At 36.9% G+C, this 8,672-nt stretch overlaps 1 non-coding gene across 1 annotated transcript; it reads left to right on the top strand.

Annotated features, from left to right (window-relative positions):
- Positions 1–7,722: 7,722 nt before the first annotated feature.
- On the top strand, positions 7,723–7,829 carry LOC127197822 (U6 spliceosomal RNA). Its single transcript, XR_007831779.1, has one exon. It is a non-coding gene; the product is annotated as a U6 spliceosomal RNA (small nuclear RNA).
- Positions 7,830–8,672: the final 843 nt, after the last annotated feature.

Below are 8,672 nucleotides of genomic sequence, written 5' to 3'. Positions count from 1 at the left end.
GCTGGTTCTCTGATCTTTGTATGAGCAGAAAAAAGACAATGTTTCAAGTTATTAATAAAGGTATTGTTAATAAAGCTACTATGAACATAGTTAAGGATGTGTCATTATGGTAGGATAGAGCATTCTTTGGACATATTCTTGGAGTGGTATTATGATATTAGACATTATGATTGGCCTGAGATGAAATCTCAAAGTTGTTTTGATTTACATTTACCTGATGGCTAAAGATATTGAACATTTCTTTAAGTGCTTCTCAATCATTTGAGATTGCTCTGAGAATTATCTATTTAAATCTGTATCCCATTTTTAATTGGATTATTTTGTTTGCTAGTGTAACTTCTTGAATTTTTTTATACATTTTGGATATTAACTCTCTGTCAGAAATAGAGTTGCTGAATTAATTTCTCATTCTGTAGGCTGCAAGTTTGTCCAATTAGCAGTTTCCTTTGTCATACAGAACATTTTCAGTCTCATAAGGTCCAACTTATTTTTATCTTAGTGCCTGAGCTGTTGGTGTTCTGTTCATGAAGTGGTCTCCTGTGCTAAAGAGTTCAAGGCTACTCCCCACTTTCTCTTATATTACGTTCAGTATATCTGTTTTTATGTTGAGGTCTTTGGTCTACTTGGACTTTAGCTTTTCACAGGGTGATAGTTATGGATCGATTTGCATTCTTATACATGGAGACATCCAGGAATCTGTTACTATTTGTTGAAGATGATTTCCTTTTTACATTGTATATTTATGACTTCTTTGTTAGGACTAAAGTGTTCATAGGTGTGTGGACTTACATCTGGGGTCTTTGATTTTATTCCATTGATCACTGAGTGTGTTTTTATGCCAACAACGTGCCGTTTTTATTATTACAGCTGTGTGATACAACTTGAAATCGTGGATGGTGATACCTCTGGAAGTTTTCTCATTGCATAAAATTGTTTTAGCTAGTGGATAAGGTTTTCACAAAAGCACAGCCTCCTTAGCAATGGCTACACTACTGACGAAAGTACTTCTGCTTTCCTGATTAACCATTAACTGTACACAAATCCTCAAGGATTGTTGAGGTTTCTGATCCTATTTATCCTCTATGAAAGGTTTACTGTTCTATACAAAAAGATACTTTTTTGTGAGCAGGTTATCACAGCTGCTGCCACAATAGAGGGTTAGATTGAATAGAAGAGGCAGAGACTGGCCACGATAAGAAGCAGGTGATCTTAACTAATGCTAATTAGCAAATAGCATCTGGTTTTAGAAGACTCAGCCAATGAAATTCATACCTAAGCCCTGACATGCTGCCTATCAGCTTTGGTATGCACAATAGAGTGGTGGTTTTGTTGTTTTTTGAACCCCAAATTTACTTCTTTAGTAAATGAAGTAAAAAAAAAAAAAAAGAACTTCCAGAAAGATCTCAAAAGATGAGAAAACTTGACCCCTATCCTTGTCTTACAGGCACTCTTCAGCAATCCCATGTCTATCAAGGTCATCCAGCTATTTCCACCTGCTGTGCCAGGTCTTATGGAATAACCTAGATTTGTTTATTTCATACTTTCACTATATTGCCCTGACTGGCTAGCAACTCCAAGTTTGCTATTGGCTCTCAAGTGCTTCTGCTTCCTCCAGTGAGGAAGTCACTTACCTCAGCTATTCTGGGCTACTTTTCCATGCTAAATATGTTTTTGCAAATCATTTCTTTAAATGCACATGCGATATCTAAGGTATAGCATGCTTATGGAGAGGTTGCATATTGTTTCCAGCAAAGAAAACCATTTTTTATATTTTAAACTATCTTATTTATGTACACTGGATCTAATTATAAAAATGGAAAGATATAAGAAATACACCTGTTATAAAAACAAATGGTATTCCAAAGAACTTTTAGACATTATTCACTGGAAATGAAATAACAAAGGCATGACCCAGGAGATACACACGGAGGAGAACACATTGTGAGAGCTATTGCAATTGACATTATCCCAAGATGCTCCGTGTTCTACTGGGAGTCAAAGGATAAATGAAAATTCCTCCATTTTAATAATGAAAGGGGGGATTCAAAAATGGTGGCGCCTATCATGCACTGTATCTGATCTACTGCACGGAGACCAGAGACCTGATGGGGAAACACGGACTGCAAGACCTGTAGAACACTAAGTGAATGGAGTCCCGCACAGTGCAGACCAATGGCACAGGTGACAACTTCCTGAACAGAACTCCAAGAGCCCAGGCCTTAAGGTCAATGATTAATAAATGGAACCTCATGAGGCTGAGAAATTTCTGTAAAGGAGAAGACACTGTCAACAGAACAAAGTGACAGCCTACAGACTGGGAAAAGATCTTCACCAACCCTACATCTGACAAAGGTCTAATATCTGAAATATGTTAAGAGCTCAAGAAATTAAATACCACCAAAGTAAATAACCCAATTAAGAAGTGTGGCACAGAACTAAACAGAGAATTCTCAACATAGGAATATCGAATGGCCAAAAACCACTTAAAGTAATGCTCAACATCTTTAGTCATCAGAGAAATGCAAATCAAAATAACTCTGAGACTCCATCTTACACCCATCAGACTGGCTAAGATAAAAAAACTCAAGTGACAGCACATGCTGTCAAGGTGGTAGAGAAAGAGGAACACTCCTTCATTGCTGGTGGGAATGCAAACTTGTACAACCACTTTGGAAATCTATCTGGTGCTTTTTCAGAAAACTGGGACTATGGCTTCCACAAGATCCAGTTATTCCACTCCTTGGAATATACCCAGAAGGTGCTCTATCACACATGCTCAACCATGTTCATAGCAGCCTTATTCATAATAATCAGAACATGGAAACAGCCTAAGTGTCCCTCAGTCAAAGAATGGATAAGGAAATTGTGGTACATTTACACTATAGAATACTACTCAGCTATTAAAAACAAGGAATTCCCAAAATTTGTGGACAAATGGATGGAACTAGAAATCATACTGAGTGAGTTAACCCAGATGCAGAAAGATTCACATAATATATACACACTTATAACTGGACACTAGCCACAAAAGGATGTTTCATGAAAGTCTTCACTTACCAGGAGATTGGGATCGATGTGAAGACTTCCTATTGGGACTCTAGATGAGAGATGTATGGGAGAATGGGGAAATACAATCCAGAGGGTTCTAGAAACCTACAAGAAGAACATCATGATGGGCAGATCTGGGCCCACGGGCCATGCTCAGCCTACTGCACCAACCAAGGACAACACATACAGTAAACATTGAACCCCTACTCAGATCTAGCCAATGAACAGAAAACTATCCACAGTTGTTTGGAGAGTGGGGACTGACTTGAACATGAACTCTAGTGTCCCATATTTGACCACTTCTCCTTAGTGGGGAGGTCTGGCAGCATTCAGAGAAAGGATAAGCAGGCTACCAAGATGAGACTTGATAGGCTGGACCATATGGTTGGCGAGGAGTTGCCCTTTGGTTACAGAAGTAGGAGAAGGGAATAGAGTGAAAGAGAGAGGGGTGGAGGAATGGGAGGATAAAAGTGAGAGGAAAACAATTGAGTTGTAATCTAATTAAATTAAATAAAAAATTAAAAAATGGAAAGAAGAGGGAATATAGAAACACATAGGGAAGATAGAACAAAAAGTGTATTAGTGAATCTACTTCTCAACTTAATGCATGGTGCATTTTTATGAGGGCTTTGGGGATATCAATTCAGGTCTTCATATGTGCCAAACTGTCTTTTCAGCCCTGAAACCGATTCTTGATCTTTCTTGTTCCTTGTTTACAAATAAAGACTAGAAAGCCAAATAATAATAATAATAATAATAATAATAATAATAATAATAATAATAATAATAATAATAATAATAATAGTAAAGAGAGAGAAAGAATTTTTTTGGGGGAAATGATCTAATATGTTTGCATCTCTAACTTTGTCTGATATTTAGAGATGTTCAGGCATCTTTTCTACATTCTTAGTGAGGGATAAAATAAATAAAAATTATGATCAATGCCAATTTAAAGCAGGGTTTATTTTGTCTTAATGTTCCAGAAAGTTGGATGGTTATAATGGTAGGAATCACATAGGAACAGGAGCAGAAAGCTGAGGGATCACATCTCAGTTGCACACAGGGAGCAAATAGCCGAAACTGAAAGTGGGGCAAAGCTGTCATTCCTCAAACCCACTGCACCATTTTATCAGCAGCTGCTCAATATTTTTTCATTTCTATTATTCTCTACACCCGATTTGTGTCACACTGGAACTATTTTGTTTGGCATGAAAAATAATGATATGATCTGTTCCATGGCCTAAGAAATCATTAATGCTTTAAAAATTCCAAGTCCTTGAAGTACACACATAACATTCCACTCCACTGTAATGGGTAAGAAGAGATAAAGGCTTTGCTTCAGGCAGCTAAAGAGTTCATATATGAAATTAAAGTTTTAAGGTAATTTATAGAAAAAAATTAAATAAATACTGTTTATGATTCCTGTTAGTATGTATTAACCCTCAAGATAGACTGTCACAGACCAACAACTTCATAATACCCTAAAGAAAGAGACATTTAATTGAAAAATAATAATACAATTATAATTGGTAAAATATTCAAATAATCCTCAAGTTTATGAAATTCTTCTATGACCCATATCGTAACAATCCAAATCATTCCAGAATTCTACATCGTTATCTATGTATCACATTCCTATATGTCATTCATGAAGTTGTATTTTTACGTTAAGGAAATTATACTTTGGAATATTTCCTTCTAGAAAAGAAAAAAGTTATTTTCCTTTCCTCTATGCTAAAATATGCTCAAGAACTTTTACTAAGGGCACATTGTTTCAGTTTTTACTCTTTTGTGTAAAATAAAATAATGGTTGTTTTTCAGGATATGGTTGTGTTTTTTAGTCCAAATTTTTGCCATAAATCTAAAAAATGTTATTGGTCACAGCCATGATATACATTTAATATGTGGATGCTAAATCATTGAAGAGAACTAATACAGTTAAAGTAACCACCCAACACTGAATATTGAATGTTTTGCTGCATAAATTTGCCAATTATCTGTATTTTTTATTATACTTCTGTGTATTACACAAAATGTGTTTACTATTTGTGTGCATGTGTTTATGTATATGAATGTAGTGAGCACATACAAGTGCATGTGTGTACATGTTTTATACAAATACATGTGTGTGTACATGCGTTTGTATGAGTGTGTACATGGACATTGCATGTGTTTGTATGTGTATTTGAATGTGTCTGTGCATGCATGTCTGTGTGTGCATATGCATGCGTGTCCTTATGAGTGCATATGTGTACATGCATGTATGTATTTGTGATTGAATATGTGTGCATGTGTGTCCATGAGTATGTGTGTATGCACGTGTATTCAGGCACATATACACGTGTGTATAGGCCTGTGCAAGTGTGTGTATATGTTTGTGAATGTGTGTCTGAATGTATGTGTGTGCCCATGAAAGCATGTATGTGTATGCATATGTGTCTGTGAGTGTGTGTGAGACTGTGTGTGTGTGTGTGCGTGTGTGTGTAAGAGAGAGATAGAGACAGAGACAGGGAGAGACAGAGACACAGAGGGAATATGTTTGTCTGTGTGAGTATGAGTGCATGCTCTTCACATTGAGCATATGGAGGTCAGGAGATGTCTTGTGGGAGCCATTTTCTCCTTCCACTTTGGGTCTGGGTGTTGAACGCAGGTTCAGGCTTGGTGGAAATCACCTCCACTGGCTGAAGATTTTCAGTGGTACATTTATCAGTGTTTTTTTAAAAAATTTAACTATTAACTTTACACTTTTACACACCTCCATCCTCTCCTCCAGTCTCACTTTCCCTCCCTCTTCTCCTTAACCCTCCATTCCCTGCTCCTCAGAAAAGTGGAGCCCCTCCCGATATGCTGAGACTCACGGCTAAAGGGTATTTTATAGATGCTTTAATTTGGCTCTCAGAGATGGAGATACTGACTGAACATGTCACTGTGCTTGTGATTACTATGGGACATCTGTATTCCTCTCATGTTCCTTATTAATAAACCAGCTCTTATTTTGCAGGCTGATTATTTGTTTCTTAGACAGAAAAGCTTTAATGATTGTTATAACATCTTAGTGTTAATATATGTTAGACATAAATTCACCCAATTGTTTTTATTTTATTTTGAGAATGTCCCTACACATCCCTCCTACCCAGTTAATTTTTAAACAACACATTTATAAATAATTTCCTTTTGAGTAATGTGTATTCTCCATTCTCAATGATGTAAACATTGTGTATCATCCTTATTGCCATTGTTTTTATTTTTTACTTATTTCTTTAATATTTAACTATAAATGTTGCTGTCACATGTAACCTATTTTCATCCTTGTGTGTACTACTTTATTGAGTTTTTTACTCATTGGACATTTACTTTTGTCTTTGAGAAAATAGTTTTAAAATCCTTTAATCAAGTTGATATATCTTTATTCCTGAAGTTAATTACATATGTTGGTGTCTTTGTGTGTGTGTGGCTGCACATATGAACATGGCACTCACAAAGTCCATATAAAGGCATTGGATCTGTAGGAGTTAGAGTTATAGGTGGTTTTTAACCATTTACTATGGGTGTTGGGAAATGAATCTAGTACACTAGAGGAGGAATAAGTGATTTTGATTGTTGTGGTATCTTTCAATGTACCTACATTGATATTCCTTATTTCAGTATGATTTTAATTAGTATAATGATTGTGTGTAGTATATGTGCCCATAAACATGTGCCCACCATCACTGAATCACGAATTTTCTGCTGTTTAACTAGAATTCAAAGGAGGATGGTCAAATGAGAGAATTCGTCTGAAGAACTTCCCTGAGCTCTTTGTCTCGCTCCCTCTGGCTTAGCTGGAGAGAGGGGTTCGGTTGTTACAGGTGTCTTTGTATGAGGGTTGCAGATTTTCCTGGCCATTATCCGAGATGCTGACTATCATTAGGAATCATGGAATGGTAGCTCTATCTCTATGTAGCATTCTCCAGTAGTCACTGTTTTCTCATCACTTTGGGATGTGCAGTTCACAAAATGATTTTAAAATTGCTCTCTTGTCATTTTCTAAGGGAAGTGAGGAAAGCCAACATGTGCTCTGATCCAACATCAATGAATAAACATGAAATAACTGAATCAGTAGGAGAGGCTATATATTTCATCTTTAGTAAAATTTTAGGAATTCCAATTCTAGATTATAAAAACCTTGGGAAAGCTCCTAATCCTTTATTTTAGATATTGAGAGAAAACTAAGACCTTGTCATAGCAGCCAGACAATCCTACATAATATATGCATCAATTGTGGCAAAATATCCATATCTAAAATATCTCTTTATTTGTATGAATTTTTGTTTTACTAATATATCTATTTATCCCTTTTAGGTTAGTTTCATTTGAAGAAGGTAAATAAGATTTGAGGGATTGAAGGTGGTTGAAAGGGGAGGGGAGGGAGAAAAGACAGGAGGGAGGAAGGGAAAAAATATAGATGGGAGAAAAATGAAGAAAAAGAGAAAGAATAGAAGAAAGGATAGAAGGAAGGAGAAAGAGAGAGGGAGAAATAACAGAGAGAACGAGAAAAGTTGAGGTGAGAAACCGAGCTTGCTGTGTGAGCGTGAAAACACAAAATTTGACTACAGTCTCCACAGAAAAGCCTGACAAGGTTGACTTACCTGTAGCCCCATCACTCTGGTAAACACAGACAAGAGAGTCACTTGAGTTCTCGCTTCAGCAGCACGTATACAAAAATTGGAACAATACAGGGAAGATTAGCATGGTCCCTGTGCAAGAATGACATGCAAATTCATGAAGCATTCCATATTTTTAAGGACATATGCTCAATCATGTTCATAGAAGCCTTATTCATAATAGCCAGATGGTGGAAACAGCCTAAGTGTCCCTCAGTAGGAAAATGGATAAAGAGACTGTGGTATATTTACACTATGGAATACTACTTAGCTATTAAAAACAAGGAATTCCCAAAATTTGTGGACAAATGGATTGAACTAAATATTATCATACTGAGTGAGTTAATCCAGAATCAGAAAGACTCAAATGGTATATATTCACATATAACTAGACACTAGCCCAAGGGACATGCCCCATGAAAGTCTTCACTTACCGGGAAAGTAGGATAGAGGTGAGGACATCCTATTGGGACTCTAGGTGAGAGACGTATGGGAGAATAGGGAAATGGAAGGATTCAGATGGTACTAGAAACCTTCAAGAAGAACATTATGATGAGCAGATCTGGGCCCAGAGGTCCTGCTCAAACTATGGCACCAGCCAAGGACAATACATGCATTAAACTTTGAACCCCTACCCAGATCTACCCAATGGTCAGGACATTCTTCACAGTTGGGTGGAGAGTGGAGACAGACTTTCACATGAACTCTGGTGCCCCATATTTGACCACATCCCCTGAATGAGGAGGCCTGGTGGCACTCACAGGAAGGATAGCAGGCCACAAAGAAGATATTTGATATCCTAGGATCATATCAAGGAGGAGGAGGTCCCCTTCAGTCACAATCATAGGGGAGGGAAATAGGGTGAAACCATAAGAGAGGGCGGGATGGGAGGATGCAAGGGATGGGATAACAATTGAGATATAATATGAATGAATTAATAAAAAAGGCTAAAATAAAAAAAAAATAAAAAAAGAGAGTCAC

The sequence above is a fragment of the Acomys russatus genome, chromosome 13 (genome assembly GCF_903995435.1).
Source record: "Acomys russatus chromosome 13, mAcoRus1.1, whole genome shotgun sequence".
In the NCBI taxonomy this organism is placed as follows: Eukaryota; Metazoa; Chordata; class Mammalia; order Rodentia; family Muridae; genus Acomys; species Acomys russatus.
This window is presented reverse-complemented; position numbering and strand designations above follow the sequence as displayed.